Genomic DNA, 17,241 nt, shown 5'->3' on the forward strand with positions numbered 1-17,241 from the left:
GTATCCTTCACATGTTGAAGAGAAAGTTTCAATGCTCCATAGCGCCAAGTTTCGGTCGCCTTGCAATGGCCACGAACATTCTATCGTCCGCATACAAGCTCATGCATGAGTACCAAATTCTTCGAGTTAACAATTCCCCTCACCTTTGTGAGCTTTGCATAACTCTTTTGGTCGTTGAGCAACTCATTCCACCGCATGGTCTCATCCTTTACCAAGCGCCTCGCTTGTCTTGAGCACCATCAAGTATAGTTATCAACGTTGAGCCGTAGCTCAAACTCAGCCATCCCAACCTTTGTACGCTCCACATTCTTCCAAGCTTGCCTGTTCTCATGGTGCCTCTTGCGCGAAGGGTTGGCCATTCCTCTGAATGCCAATGTTAGATGCCCGCTCTTCCGATCGACTCCTTTTCCCTACATCTCCATGCTTGTTTTCCCCCAAACGGTCGCGCGTGTGCTGACTGCCCTCAATGCAGCCCCGCTAGGTACCTCACGTTTGCATGCTAAGTGTTTCTATAAGTGCTTGTCCCGCTCTGATACCATCTGTCACGGACTTAGCTGGTTTTGCCTAAGTCGTGCGGCACCCTTGTGTGTCCGTCCGCAAAGGTTAGCCTCCCCGAAGTCTCCCACGTCCCTTAGGACCCACGAAAGAGAGAACGGGTTAGAGAAAACGCCTCAATCGGGATCCATAAGCAAACATCTCCGAAAAACACTTCATAGACAATGCAAATTACAAATAGACTTTACAAGCTCTGAACAGTTGCACAATAAAGGGTAAAATGGTCCATTATAGACCAAGAATCTCTCGCACGTGTCCCCATGACACAACCTTTATTTACAAGCCTAAAGAAGCCACTAACCCAACTAAAATGGGATTATTAAGCCTTTGGCCATCCCTCTACATGCTGTACAAGGCATGAACATACCAAAAGACACGGACATACATAAGCATTACATCAAACATCTTGTTTAGAAGTTTGTTAGTGACAGTTCGTCGGAGGTTCTGCGGGAATAATCCGAGAAGTCCAGGAGCTTGCTAAAAAAGCTAATCGGAACTCACCAAGAGGATCATCGCGAAGTCCAGGAGTTTGCCGAGAGTCCGTTGGAGCATCGTCGAGGGTTTGTCGGATGTTCGCCGAAAGTTCGCCGGAAGAAGCTATTGACGCACCAGAACATGATTTGCAGTATTGATGCCTTAATTATCGTAGTTAGCAGGTAGATTATGTTAGAATTGGGAGGTGATCCCATTAACTTAATCTAGGGCCAACTAGGCCCTTAACATACCTAAATTGGGCCGAATGGATCAGCCCATTCGGACCCAGAATTCCTGGCCGGCGATGGCACCGCCCAGGAGACTTGGTCTCCCAGGAGTTCTGGGCGGTAGCACCGCCCTTGTCAGGCGATGGTACCGCCCCTATTAGACGGTGGTATTGCCTGAGCTTGGTCTCCGAGCATTGTCAGACGGTAGTACCGCCCAAACTGAGCGGTAGTACTGCTCAGTGACAGATGACAAGCGTTAGTACCGCTCAGTTATGGTGGTGGTATTGCCAGGACCCCAGAAATCCGGGAATGGACACTTTTGAGCTTCGAATTCAAACTGATTGGGGCCTATATAAACCCCACCCTTTCTTGCATGAAAGGACAACCGAAAGTTTGCTTTTATTCTGAGTATTTGAGAGCTTAAAAGTGTTGCAAAAGGCTAGAGTTCCTCTCTCTCTTTTCTTTCTAAGTCTTGATCATTCAAGAGAGGAGTGAAAACTTGTAAGGGTTGTCTCCTAAACCTGTCAAAAGGAGAAAAGCTATAAAAGAGTGGTTGGCCTTCGCCTATTGAAGGAAGGCCTCTAGTGGACGTCGATGATCTCGTTGGAGGAGGAAGCCAAAAGTGGATGTAGGTCAAGATTAACCGAACCACTCGAAATCTCGGTTTGCATTTACATTCTGCTCTTTATCTTAATTGCAAACTACCTTAGTTGCTTTACATCAACTGTACTTTCGTTTGCTCTCAAGTTAAAGATCTTTCCGATTTTTGTACGAAGTCTTTTTAAACCAAGGAAAGTTTTCCGCTGCACTAATTCACCCCCCCCCTCCTTAGTGCTCTTGATCCTAACACTCCTTAGCGCAATATCCGATCCTTCGGTCTGATGCACAAATTCATGGTAAGAAGCCTTCTGCCGACACATCAACCAATCGTCCGGCTCAACGTATAATCTTCTGATATGTTCACTTCGGCTCAATGTACGATTCTTCTTACTTTAATCAATTTACCTCCCCTTGATCGAAGCTAGTCATACGTCACTCAAAACGCAGATTAGATCATAAACTCATCAATTGATTTTATCATCAAAATTTGAGATTTAATAATTTTTACACTTAAAATGGTTGAATTTGTTTCATTTTTAAAAATTTACCCAAATTAAGGTGAATTTACAACCACTAAAATTTTAAGGAAAACATGGAAATGTTTGGGGAAGACTAGTGAAAACTTGGAAATGTGTTGGGAAGCCATAGGTACCACTTTTTATATTATTGGTATAATAAGGTCCCTATTTTAGGTTAGTGAAGCATCTAAAAGGCTGAAATTTTGTTTTATTTTTTCATTTTGACCAATTTAAGCTAAAATGACAAGGTTTTATGGCCAAAAGTCCTATAAAACTTTGGAAATGTCTTATAAAGTCCAAAATGATCATGTATTTTATTTTTAGGCCTTTAAAAGACCTATTTTTAGTTAATTCAACCCTTTAAATGATGAAATTTTCCTAATTTTGATCAATCTAAGGTGAATTTAAAAGAAATTTAACCTCAAAAGCACTTTTATTTCATCATAGGAACTTTTATTTCATCATTATACTTATTTTTGAAACGAGGCACACTTTTTTTTTGGGGTCGTATTAAAAAATAACCCCATCTAAAAATAGTGTAATTTAAGTATATATATTTTTTAAGTAATAATTTTTTTTATAAATTATTAAAAATATCCATAGTCATCAAACCGTTAAGAGTTTGGGAATAACTTTTTTTTGTCACCCCTTTGAGTGCTGCTATTTTTTTCGCTTCCTTCGAGAATGACGACACTTAGCCTCAGATGAGTAGACTCTTTAGAATAGCTAAGCCAAGGAGAGGATTCTTATTTAAAGGCGAGTAAACCGATAGCCAACTATTGTTTGGAGACCTTTAGCTATGGTTAAAAGGCAGAGAGAAGCACAGAAAGAGGAGATGGAGTTTACAACCCAGAGTTATCGAGGGAGCAGTACCCTAAGAAAGATGTTTCTTACGTCGCTTATTTCAGATTTGATTGATGTTATCATCTTGCTTTCTACTGCTTCACTTTGAGTGTAACATATAAAAATAGGTTGAATTGACTTTCTTCCCTCTTGCTTAGGGTTGAATTGACTTTCTATTTTCAGTTAATTTAGCTTTAAAAAAAGTATTTATTTTTTCTTTTTTTAATCTATGCTTAAATTACAAGGTTTTTTGGACTTTTAAATTTTGGGTATTTAAGTTACCTAATTTTGATTTAATTGATCATTTAATAAGTTAATTTTTTTTATTATTTAATCTAAAATTACAAGGTTTTTGGCCAAAAGATTCATAAAACCTTGGAAAATTTGAACGTCCACTTTTCTTATTTTAGGCCTTTAAAAAATCTTAAAAGGCTGAAATTTTCTCATTTTTGACCAATCTAAAGTGAATTTGGAATCACTTGTATTTTATGAGAGAAGATTTTTTTGAAGTTTTGAATCAAAGAAAACTTTTTTTTGGTCTCTCAATTATATTGTTTTTGGATCCTATTAAAAAATAATAGAAATCCATTAAAAAATAAGACAACTCATATCTTAAACATTTGTTAAGTGAAGGTGTATTATTACATATTTTTAATCAAAGATGGAGGATTCAAAACCTCATTTGATATAATTTTATACCTTAAATATTGGTGTAGTGATATATTAGACCTACTTACCAAAGGTTGAAGGTCTTGCTTGAATCTCGTTTTCATTATTTATTCTTTAGAAAAAATGGTTGCAACTCACCTATTAAGTTTTTTTAAAAAAATTAAATTTAAATGATCAATTTTTTTAATTTTAAACATTTAAAATTTATATTTTTCCTAATTTTAATATTTAGATGGCACAAATTTAATCTTTTAACGGCTTTAAAATGGAAACAATCACAATTTAGGCCTTTGTAAGTGATTTTCAAGATTTTATGAATTTTTTTATTTAATTTTGTTATTATTTAAAATATATAAATAATAATATTATTATATTTGTATTTTACTTTATATTCAATAATATGATTGTTTTCTTTATTTTAATTTTTTGTTATATTTTTATTTATAATTTTAAGATAATTTTAATAATAATATTTTATTTTTTTTATTAATATAAATAGATACATATTAATATTTTATTTTATTATTTTTATTTTGAATCAGTTCAAGTATCGGGTTGGTTAAACTAGTAAAAATTGAATAAGTTGGTTCATTTGAATGATTTTCCAAGAGAGAAGGAAAAAAAGAGGAAAGAGACAAAGGAATGTAGTTGGGGTTGCTTTTGTCATCTTGATAAAAAGCAGCGTGTGGGAAGATATGAACATCGGGACATTCTTTGGTTAAAAAATAACATTAGGGGCTTTTATAAGAAAATCACCCTTTTATTTTCTCTTATAGGTTTTTAATTTGATAATACTTTATTTTATATTTTTTTTTAATACAAATGAATATACATCAATATAGTTTGAATTTATTGACTATTATTTATTTGTGACTGATATGATTATTATAATTTTTTAAATAAAATGATGCTCATATGATTTCTCTAGTGCTATAGTTTTGTGTTATATTGAAAATTTTCAATCTGAAATGATACATTGAAAATCTTGTGAATCTTCCACATCTGGCAAATTTTTATAATTATTGTGTTTTTGCTAAATTAAAATTTTATGTTTATGAAATGATCTACTTTTGAAATGCTCATAAACCTTTCTCTTTTGTATTTTTTAATGAGATAATATTAATATGACTTCTTTACTGCCATAAAGTTGAGCTATACCACAATTTTCCGATTTTAAAATGTCATGTAAACCTTTCACATTTGATTAATTTTATGGCTGTCATATAGCTTCTCTAGCGTCATAATATTGTGCTATGTTGGAAATTATTTGATTTTAAAACGTCACAGAAATTGTGCCAATCTTCCACTTTTGATAAATTTTAAGAGTGTAATGTTTTTAAAGAAATGACATCGGTACAAATTCTCTGGTGCCACAGTGTTATGTTAAATCGATATTTTGTGTTCTTGGAGTGGTGCCTTGTAGTGATGTGAATCTTCAAACTTTTGATAAATTTTACAACTATCGAAAGCATTCTCCGGTGCAACTATGTAATGCTAAATTGAAATTTTTGTGTTTTTTCAATAAAAAAATGCATTAAAAAATAATGCAACCTTCTACTTTTGGGAAATATTATGACTGTAACATTTATTTTTATAAAACAACATCAATATAATTTCTTTAATGTACAATGTTGTGCTATATCAAAATTTTATGATTTTCAAACGATACTTTGAAATTTATGTAGATTTATCATTTTTGATAAACTTTATGCTTGTCACAATTTTTTTTTCAAGGTAACCAAGTTAATGTTTTAGTGGCATAATGTTGAGCTATGTGGAAAGTTATGGATTTTGAAATAGTACATTAAAAATCATATGAACCTTCTACCTTTTGTGGCAAATTTTACGATTGTAATTTTGTTCAGCAAAACGACACCCATACGACTTCTTTAATGCCACAAATTTTTTGTTTTCAAAATGGTGTATCGAAACTCAACGAATCATCTGGCTGTGCCAAATTTAATAAATATCGTGTTTATCAACAAAATGGCATTCATATGATTTCTCTAACCATATAATATTGTGCTATACCGAAAGCCTTTTTATTTCGAAAGGGTGTGTCAAAAATCAAGTGATTCCACATTTGGCAAATTTTATGATCATTATGTTTTTTTTTCTTCTTCTCAAAACTATCACTTCTCTGAATACTGTGCTAACTTGAAATTTTACCCTTTCTGAATGTTGCATAAAATATCACGTGAACATTCCACAATTAGAAAATTTAATCAGTTTCACATTTTTGGCAAAACGAAGTTAAAATGACATCTCTAATGACAGTAATTTTGAAATGGTATATCAAACAACGTTGAATCTGAAATGGTATATTGAATCTCATTCTTTGATGATAAAATTATTTAATATCAAATTTTGATGATTAAACCAATTGATAATGTTTATGATCTGATCTACGTTTTACGTTTTGAGTGACGTAGGAAACTTCGATCAAGGAGAGACAATTAAAACATGAAGAATCATATTGGATCGGAGTGGAATATGTCGGAAGATTGGACGTCGAGCCGAAGGATGTATCGGCAGAAGGCTTTGGGCCATGGGTTCGGGCATCGGACCAAGAAGAGCAAAAATTATGCCAAGAAAATCGGAGTTGCGGAGGTCAACTGGTCGATTCGATAATAAGCCGTAAGAGAGGACGATGCGCCGAAAAATCAGACGAGGCGTCGATGAACCAATGACATATCGGACAACATTTGATTTAGCTTTATAATAATTATCTAGATCGAAGTAGGTTTTATGTGTAATTGGGTTAGAATTGGATCAACTCAATTATGGGCCAAATGGGCCCAAGTTTGGGTTGTGTTGGGCCAAGTGAGAGGCCCAAAAATAGTGACCTAACAAGTAGAATCGTTGGTGGCACAATCTCCGAGACTATATCAGACGGTGGTACCACTAGACTGGGTGATGGTACCACCCAGTGGCAAGGTGTCAGGTGGTGGTACAACTAGACTCGGCGGTGGTATCACCAGTACCGCGAAAACCGGGGATGAGACACTTTTAGGCTCTTAGTTTGAATCCACTTGAGAACTATAAATACCCCTCTCATCCCTGCTTAACATACACAAGCATAGAGAACTTAAAAGTGGAAAAACATTTGTAGCAATCACTTGAGAGATCCCCTCCTCTAGTTCTAAAGTTTAGAATTCTATTTAGGGAGGAGTGAGTGATTGTAAAAGATTGTTTCCTAAACTTGTGAAAAGGAGAAGAGAGGTGTAAAAGGATAGGTGATCTTCGCTCGTTGAAAGAAGATCGTTAGTGGATGTCGATGGCCTCACTGGAAGAGGAATCGGGAGTGGATATAGGTCCCGATGACCAAATCACTATTAAACTTGGTTTGTATTTCTATTTGTGCAATTTACCTTTACTGCAAATTACCTTACTTGTTTTACTTTCTCATTACACTCTTATGAATGCCTTCAAGTTAAATACATTTCCAATATTGATTTTTTTTTTAAACGAAGATTTTTTGAACGGATGTTATTTTTATCTACTGCACTAATTCACCTCCCCTTTTAGTGTCAACTTCGTTTACTGCAAACCGACGTCGAATGACCAACTATGTATTTGACTAATATATTTTTATGATAAGTAATATAAAAAATATTTTGATCATAGTCTTGGACCATCGAATGACCAACTATTGAACAAGAGAGTCGAATATTATACCGAGAAATTATCGGGTCAAGAATTGGATGTCAAGTCGGAAGATTGGTCGATGTGCTAAAAATTGGACTTTGTACGAAAGATTCGAGCATCATGTTGGAAGGATCAAATATTGCATCAGAAGATTATATACCACAATAAATTCGATATATTAGTAGAATCGACGATATGTCGAAGGAAATGGTGATGTGTTAGAGGTTCGAACGAAATGTCAAAAGATCAAATGATATATCAAAATAGCATGCAATATGACAAAAACTTCATAAATATACTAGATGTGTAGTCAATTTTTTAAAGTCTTGATCGAGGTCATTATAGATCAATTTACATTGGTATTGGATCAAAATAATATCAACTTATCAAGAAAGTTATTAGGCTTGAACTCAAGCCAAATTAAGCCCGTTAAAAGGCCAAATGAATGGCTTAAACTAAGCTTGGGCGATGGTACCACTAGGCCCATATGGTAGTATTGTCTTAGTCAATCGACAAGCACTATTTATGCTCTATCAGCCTTTTTAGTGGTGGTACCACTTATGTCGTTAGTAGTATCGCTTAGGTTAATAGTTGTACCACTACAGTCTAGATTTCTAATATGGTTATGGCAATAATATAGTCTAGTGCCAACAATAGTACCACCCGTACTCCAAAATTTTGAGGACTTAAATTTTTGGCTCTATTCTTGAAACCTTTTAGATCTATAAATATTCTACTCAAACTTAGTTAATAGAGCATCTATTCCTGAGCAAGTGAAGTGTTACAAGCTCTCATTTGAAAAATAGTTTGAGTCTCCTCGTTCTTTTGAGTTTGGTTAAAATTCTAAGTTGTAGAAGGTAAGATATCACTTATAAAAAGAGAGTGTGAAGGTTATCTTCTAAGCTTGAAAAAGAAAAAAGTTGTAACAAGGATAGTTAATCTTTATCCATTTAGAAAGAAGATTAATAGTAAAAGCCGGTGGCCTTAAGGGAAGAGGAATCAAGAGTAGATATAGGTTGGAAAGACTAAACAACTATAAATTGGTTTGCCTCATTCTTTCATTTGGATTAACACTCAAGAAAGAATAAATGATATTCTTACGTAATTAAGAGGGATACTCTATTATACGTCCTCCCATGTTGACACTGTATATATGACATACACTTGAAATCATTCACAAAGGTATAATTAGAGTAAAAGAGTCCAAAATTAATTTTTTTTGGTTCATACATATAAATTTTTCAAAATGAAGCCAAGTGAATCTATTGATGACATATACACTCGGTGTTATCAATGGATTAAAAACTCTTAATAAAATTTTTATTAATCTTAAATTTAAAAGTGTGCTTCACTTGAAGTAAATATAATAAGCAATTAAAATAGAGAATAATAGTAATGAAGAGCAAAAAGAGAGTGCACACTAAAGTGGTTCAGTTATCGTGACCTACGTCCACTCCTGATTCCTCTTCCGTCGAGGCCACCGACATACACTAATGGTCTTCCTTCAATAAGCGAAGACCAACTACCCTCTTACAACTCTTTCTTTTTTTCATAAGTTTAGGAGACAACCTTTACAAGCCCCACACTTCTCTTAGAATGATCACAAATCTAAAGAAGGTGGAGGACACTTAGCATTTTTTCAATACTTTTACACTTAGCATTATTCACACTTTCATGCTCTTTCATGTAGGAAAGAGTGGGATATTTATAGGCTCCAATGACTTCAAAAATAGAACTAAAAAATGTCTCATCCCAGGTTTTCGGGGTATTGGCGGTACCACCGCTAGTACTATAGATTGATATTGGGCAGTACCAACGAGGAGGCCGAGCCTCAAGCAATTCCACTGTCTAGTCTGGGTGGTGCCATCACCTAACATGGCTCCAAGTGGCTGAATGAGCCATTCAACTAGTCTAATTCAAACCTGTTTAGGGCCTAGTTAACCCCTAATTGAGTTAGTAGGATTTCTTCCAAAACTAATTCAAATTAAAAATCTAACTATGATAGTTAAGGCTAATACAATTACGATACAAGCAATATAAGTTGTCTAGCATGTCAATTGTTCAACAGAACTCTCGATGAACTTCCGACGATCTTCCGACGAGCTTTCGGCAAACTCCTGACGAACTTCCGGTGAGCTTTCGGTGAACTCCCGATGAACTTCCAATGAGCTTTCGGTGAACTCCCGGTGAGCTTTCACTACATCATCTGATCATTCGGTATATCCCCCGATTCATCCAGCTCGATGCTCGATCATTGACTCCGACCCAACATTCGACTTTTCTCTAATTGTTTTACCTCTTTCACGATCGTAGTTAGTCCTGCATCACTTATCTTAACACATAGATTAGATCATTAATTCATTAATTAATTTCATCATCAAAATATGAGATTCAACAATCTCTCCCTTTTTGATGATGATAACTAATTGATAACGGAGTTAACCTTAACTTTCTTTATCTATATGCCATATTGAGATAAAATAAGCTTGAATTAAAAAAAAATCATAACTTTTGAATTCAAGTGAAGTAATTTCGATTATAGTGATCATAGTACCTCTTAAGTCAATAGTTGTACTACTATGGTCCAGATTTCTAATATGGTTATGGCAATAATATAGTCTAGTGCCAACAATAGTACTACATGTACTCCAAAATTTTAAGGATTTAAATTTTTGGCTCCATTCTTGAAACCTTTTAGGCCTATAAATACCCTACTCAAACTTAGTTAATAGAGCATATATTCCTGAGTAAGTGAAGTGTTAGAAACTCTCATTTAAAACATAGTTTGAGTCTCCTCGTTCTTCTAAGTTTGGTTAAAATTCTAAGTTGTAGAAGGTGAGATATCTCTTATAAAAAGAGAGTGTAAAGGTTATCTTCTAAGCTTGAAAAGGAAGAAAGTTGCAACAAGGATAGTTGATCTTCGTCCATTTAGAAGATAGATGTAGGTTGAGAAGACTAAACAACTATAAATTGGTTTGCCTCGTTCTCTAATTTGGATTAACACTCAAGAAAGAATAAATGATATTCTCAAGTAATCAAGAGGGACACTCTATTGTACGTCATCCCATATTGACATTGTACATGATAAATCATTTCGATAAAGTATGTATTGAAAATGATATCGAAAGTATGCTTCACTTTAAGTAAACATTTGAAATCACTCATGAAGGTATAATTAGAATAAAAGAGTCCAAAATTAATTTTTAAACATCGACGATTTAGAAAAATCATTTTGATAAAGCCTATATCGAAAATGATATCGACTCTATGCTTCACTAGAAATAAATATAATATGAAATTAAAATAAAGAACAATAATAATGAAGAGCAGAAAAAGAGTGCATGACCTACATCCACTCCTGATTCCTCTTCCATTGAGGCTACCGACATACACTAACGGTCTTCATTCAATAAGCGAAGACTAACTACTATCTTACAACTCTTTCTCCTTTTTATAAGTTTAGGATATAACCTTTACAAGCCTCCTACCTCTCTTAGAATGATCACAAAGCTAAAAAAGGAGGAGGAGGACACTTGGCATTTTTTTCAACACTTTTACAAAAAAAATCTCAAGACTTTTGTTCACACTATTATGCTCTTTCATGCAGGAAAGAGTGGGGTATTTATAGGCCCTAATGGCTTAAAAAATAGAACTAAAAAGTGTCTCATCTCGGATTTTCAGGGTATCAAAGGTACCATCACTAGTATTAGGCGGTACCACTACTTGCAGACTAACATTGGGCAATACCACTAAGGAGGCCGAGCCTCAAGCTGTTCCACCGCCTAACATGGCTCTAAGTGCCTGAATGGGCTATCCAACTAGTCTAATTCAAACCTATTTAGGGCCTAATTAATCCCTAATTGAGTTAGTAGGATTTCTCCCAAAACTAACTCAAATTAAAGTCCTAACTATGATAGTTAATGCTAATACAATTATGATAGAAGCAATCTAAGTTGTCAGGCACATCAATTGTTCAACCGAACTCTCGATGAACTTTCAATGGACTCCCAACGATCTTCTGGCGAGCTTTCGATGAACTCCCAACGAACTTCTGGCAAGTTTTCGGTGAACTCCTAGTGAACTTTTGGTGAGCTTTCACTGCATCATTCGATCCTTCGGTGTATCCCCCGATTCATCTAGCCCGATGCCCGATCATTGACTTCGGCCCAACATTCGATTCTTCTCGAATTGTTTTGCCTTTTTCATGATCATAGTTAGCCCTGCATCGGTTATCTCAACATATGGATTAGATCATTAATTCATCAATTGATTTTATCATTAAAATATGAGATTCAACAATCTATCACTTTTTAATGATGACAACTAATTAATGATAGAGTTAACCTTAAATTCCCCTATCTATATGTCATATTGAGATAAGACAAATTTGAATTCAAAAGAAATCATAACATTTGAATTCAAGTGAAACAATTTTGATCATAGTGATCAACTGTAATATATCAAAATTTCATACATTGTGCATCATCATAGTTTCGAGTTATCAAAGTATAACATGCACAATTTCATCACTTCATGCATGATAACAAATCAATATCATTTTGGGCATAACCTACATAATACTAAAGTATTTTTTTAACCATTTATCACTTCATGCATGATACCAAATTTAACATTATTTTGGCATGATTGTATTCATCATTTCTCCCCTTTGTCATCAATAAAAAGGAGAATTATTCAATAACTATTTGAACTATGTAAGTAAGTTTTACACCATTTTATACAAATTAGTAAATTTGTAAAATGAGAAGTTAAGCAAAAACTTTGCAAGATAACCATTTTTGCTTCTTGAAATAGACAAGCTAGCACTTCTCTTTAGATGTGCAAGAACTTTTTGGTTCTTCTTGAGATGTGCAAGTTAGCATTTTTGCTTTTCTTGAGATGCTAGCAAGTTTTTTTCTCCTTTTTGTTATAAAAATAAGAAGAAGAAGAAGTAGAAGAAGAAGAAGAAAGGAGGAATTCATTCATCATATACAGAAAAAAATCAAGTCATAAGTTCCGAAAGTCCATGAATCAAAGTTCTATTTTTGTAAAAAGGAGGAAGGATTCAAAGATATGTTCATCACATAAAAGATCAAGTATGCCAAAAATCTATGAATCAAATATCTTCTTTGGTGAATTGTAAGAAGAAGGAAGGAAAGAAACGATCTCGATTTAAAAAGAAAACTCATGTTACGAAAAACCAAGAAATTCAAAAAATGTATAATAACAATTTATACATTTGGAAGATTTAGCATGCCTAATTCTTAGAGTGTTGCATGCATCATAATATCATCAAGAAGTGCATCGTAATATTGAAAAGTATATGACATCAAATAGTACATCACAGAGTGTAAGGATAAGGAGTATATTATATCAGGGTACTATTGAGTTTTCTCATTCAGTAAAAAAAAAAAGGAGAAATATATAAGCTATTCAGGTGGTGGTAAACCAAAATACCTAAATATAGTATTAAATTATATATTAAAAGTGTCAAGTTATCGATGAATTTGTTGTATCTCAGTTAAGATTTGATCTTGACATAGTTTAATTCGATCCAATCTAGTCACTATGGAATCGATAGATGAGGAGGGTGCTGCCTCCGTTGGAGGTGCTGCCTCAAAAGGACTAGTAGGAGGAGATTGACTTTCCCTATATACAAGTGTTTTTGGTTCTAATTTAGGTGGGGGAGGATAAGTTCTCCTAAGTGATATAGTTCAAACACTATTTCTTATTATACATCTTAATCTTTTTAATAAGTTTCTATTGATGACATTAAATCTATCTAATTTCATAATTTCTTCATCTATTGGAATGACTTTGTCATGTGTATATATTAGTCTAGTAATCAAGCCACCATATGGAAGCATCATATCTTTAGTTGATAGTTCAATCATGTTTTACCGTATCAGATATCCAAAATAGTTATCATGTCATACCATAATCTAATACATTGTTCCAAATTCCATTTGACTAACTTTATCATGATAGTGTTATTTTGAAAGTAGAATACTTATCATGATGTAATGAAGTAACTTTATATTGAAAGGTAGCAAATGTTCATAACTTTTTGGAATGATAGACAAATTTGGATTTCTAAAAATAGTACCTAAAGCGTCAGAATATGTAATTCCAACCGATTCTATGTCCTATTGTCCTCTAAAATAGCAACCTTTTCTTTTCTCAGGAATTCCTACAAGGTTATAAACTATGGTATTTGTAATGAGTATGTGATGCCCTAAGAGATAAGTGGATACCCTATCATATTCATTCACATGCAAGATGTTGTGAAACAACCGAACAAGTCTAGGATAAATAGGTTCACTAATTTGAAGAATTGGAAGGACATCTAAATTAGCGAACCATTGGATTGGTTCCAAATCACTGAATTCTTCTAGATCTATATATTTTCCCTTATGTACACTTTTAGACTTAAAGGTTGGGAATTTAAGGGCATATTGAAGGGAATCAAAGAGTATAGAATCAAAGGTTTCATCTAATCTCCTTTTTCCTTTGTCCCTTGTGGATCTTCTAGGTACCATTGATATGAGAGTGTCTAATTTGCTACAATTTGCTCATATGGACCTTACTGATGATATGATATTTTTTTCGGTCAATAATGTTACCTCATAATCTTCAACACAACCCACTCAAATATGACCGCTCATCAGCATATTCTCTACACAAAGTTAAAACTATTTCAAGGTACTTTTCTTCATGACTAAGGAATGCATTAAAGGAGTTGGTTAGCAGTTGTAAAATTTTAATTTCAAAATTTCCCATACATAAAGGGTTGTTTCATGCACTAGTACTTATTTTCGATGTTTAGGGATTAGAAAGGACTTGAGAAACTGATGATATTGGCAAAAGCTCTCTCGGAGGGCTCTCTTAAACTCTATATCTATTGGATGCATCCTTGAGTGGTTAGTCTTTTACTTTCAGTTATGTATCCTTATTTATTCTCTTTAGGGTGGTGATCTTTCTATATCTCTTTGTGATTTTAAACTTGGTGGTGAGCTATTTTTCGTTTTTATCAAAGTTGCTTCGTGAGTTCGCTTCTTTTCTGTCTAGAAAACTTATTCTAGCAAATACAATTGTACTGTCGACGTTTTTTCATGTGTTCACTCATTTTCTGTATGAAAAACTCATTCCAGCATATACAATTGTGCTATTGACGTTTTTTCATGTGTTCGCTCCTTTTCTGTACGGAAAACTCATTCCAGCAAATACGATTGTACTATCGACTTTTCTTGTGAGTTCATTTATTTTCTATTCGAAAAAACAGTGTCGTCAGTTTCTTTTGAAATCTATTCTACTTTACCCCTCATGCCGCATTATACTAGTATCAGTTTGGTATTAGAGCTAAAGGCTAGAGATCATGGCAAGACGAAATAGAAAAGATATAATTAGTGAAGGTAGCGACCATGAAGATGATGTTGACTCGTTGAGGCTACAGCTACGAAGATTGCTATGTAGTCTATAAGAAAAAAATAAAATAATTGAAGAACTTCGAAGTAGAAACAACCAAGATGAAAATGATGTCCATGAGTTTCTTTCTGATGATGATACACCCCCTCTTCCAAGGGAGTCGAGAAGATGTCAAACAAGAAATGGAGTCCAAGAAGAGTGGCAAAATAAATATTACCCAAGATTGGAGATTCCAGAGTTTGAAAGTAAAATAAATGTTGATGACTTTATCGATTGGCTTAATACGAAAGAAATAATTTTTGATTTTTATGAACCACCAGAACAAAAGAATGTTAAACTTATGGCAATCAAACTCAGACGGAATATATCTTTTTGGTGGAAAAATCTAAAGAAATAAAGAGAATGTGAGGGGAAGAGTAAAATCGTAACATGGGAAAAAAAAAATGAAAAGTGAGCTAAAGAGAAAATATGTACCTCACAATTATAAGCAAGAGATCTTTCTCAAAATCCATGATTTCAAGCAAAAAGATCTTAGTATGGAGGAGTACACTACAAAATTCGATAATTTGATGTTAAAAGGAGAGCTTGTGGAACTAGAAGAGCAAACCATTGCAAGATACTAAGGAGGTCTGAATTATGAGATTGCTAAAGTGGTTCAACTGTAGCCATATTGGTCTTTAAATGATGTAAGCAAGCTGACATTCAAAGTTGAAAAACAACAGAAGTTTAAAAAGAGTTATTAGTATGGTTCAAAAGAAGGATATACAAAAGGAGAAAGTTCCAAGCCTACTGTCTAAAGAAAGGTGATATCAAAGGTGCAAGAAAAGGGTGAAGAATCTATTAGTAGTAAAAAAAACACATAATTCTTCTATCCCAAGTGCCGAAAATGCTTCAAATGTCATGGTTTTGGGTGTATTACTTCAAATTGTCCAAATAGGAGGATTGAAACTTTGGTTGAAGATCATAGTGATGGAGGAGTAGATGAAGCCGACGATGAACCAAAATATGATGAAGATGAGGAAGAAGTTACTTATCCAGATCATGGTTTGTTTATTGTATTGCAGCATAGCTTATAAGTGTCTTATGTGGCTGTGGATGAAAGTTAGGTAAGAATAAATGTGTTTCACACTAAATGCACGTCTATTGGTAAGGTGTGCTTGGTGATCATCGATAGCGGCAGCTTTGATAATGTGGTATCTTTGGAGATGGTACAGAAGCTAAAGTTGGACACAATCCCTCATCTACATCCATACCAATTATGTTGGTTGCAAAAAGGAAATGACATCAAAGTAACAAAAAGATGTTTAGTTTTATTTTCTATTAGCAAGTATTATAAAGACGAAGTATGGTGTGATGTTGCTCTTATGGATGCTTGTTATTTGCTTTTGGGAAGACCTTGGCATTATGATAGAAGGGTGTTGTATGACGGCTACAAATATACTTATTCTTTTAAGGTGAATGAAAAGAAGATTATCTTAGCTCCATTATAACCTTCTGAATATTGAATCTTGGATTTTGATGATAAAATCAATTAGTAAATTGTTTGACCTACTATGTGTTGAGATAAGTGTGCAGGATTAACTACGATACTAGTAAGGCATAAAGCAGATGATTGTTGAATCTCGTATTTTGATGATGAAAACCAATTGATAATTGTTTACGATTTAATCTGCATTTTGAGTGACATAGGATGCTTCAATCAGGATGAGACAATTAAAGTAGGAAGAATAATATTGTGCTGGAGAAAAACATGTTAGAAGATTGAATGTCAGGCCGGAGGATTGGTTGACATATCGACAGAAGGCTTCAGGCCATGGATTCGGGCATCGGGCCAAGAAGAGCGGATATTGCGCTAAGGATATCGGAGTTGCGGAGTTAACTGGTCGATTGGGCAATAGGTCGCAAGAGAGGATGATGCACCAAAGAATCGGACGAAGCGTCGAGGGACCAATGACATGCCGAACAACATGATTAATGCTTAGTATTAATTGTCTAGATCGAAGTGTGTTTTACATGTGCAGGATTAACTATAATAACAAGGCATAAAGCAAAATGAAGTCCCGGAGTCCAGGATGTGACTTAATTAGGAGTTCGAGAGTTAGTCGGAAGTCTGGACATTCATCGGAAGTTCTGTCGGAACCAGCCGAGAAGTCTCGGAGCTTACTAGAGAAGCTCATTGGAACTCGCCAAGAAGAACATCATGAAGTCCAGGAGCTTGCAGGGAGTTTACCGGAACATTGCCGAGAGATCGTTGGAAATTCGCTGGAAGCTCACCGGAAGAA

This window comes from Musa acuminata, chromosome BXJ2-8 (genome assembly GCF_036884655.1).
Source record: "Musa acuminata AAA Group cultivar baxijiao chromosome BXJ2-8, Cavendish_Baxijiao_AAA, whole genome shotgun sequence".
Classification (NCBI taxonomy): Eukaryota; Viridiplantae; Streptophyta; class Magnoliopsida; order Zingiberales; family Musaceae; genus Musa; species Musa acuminata.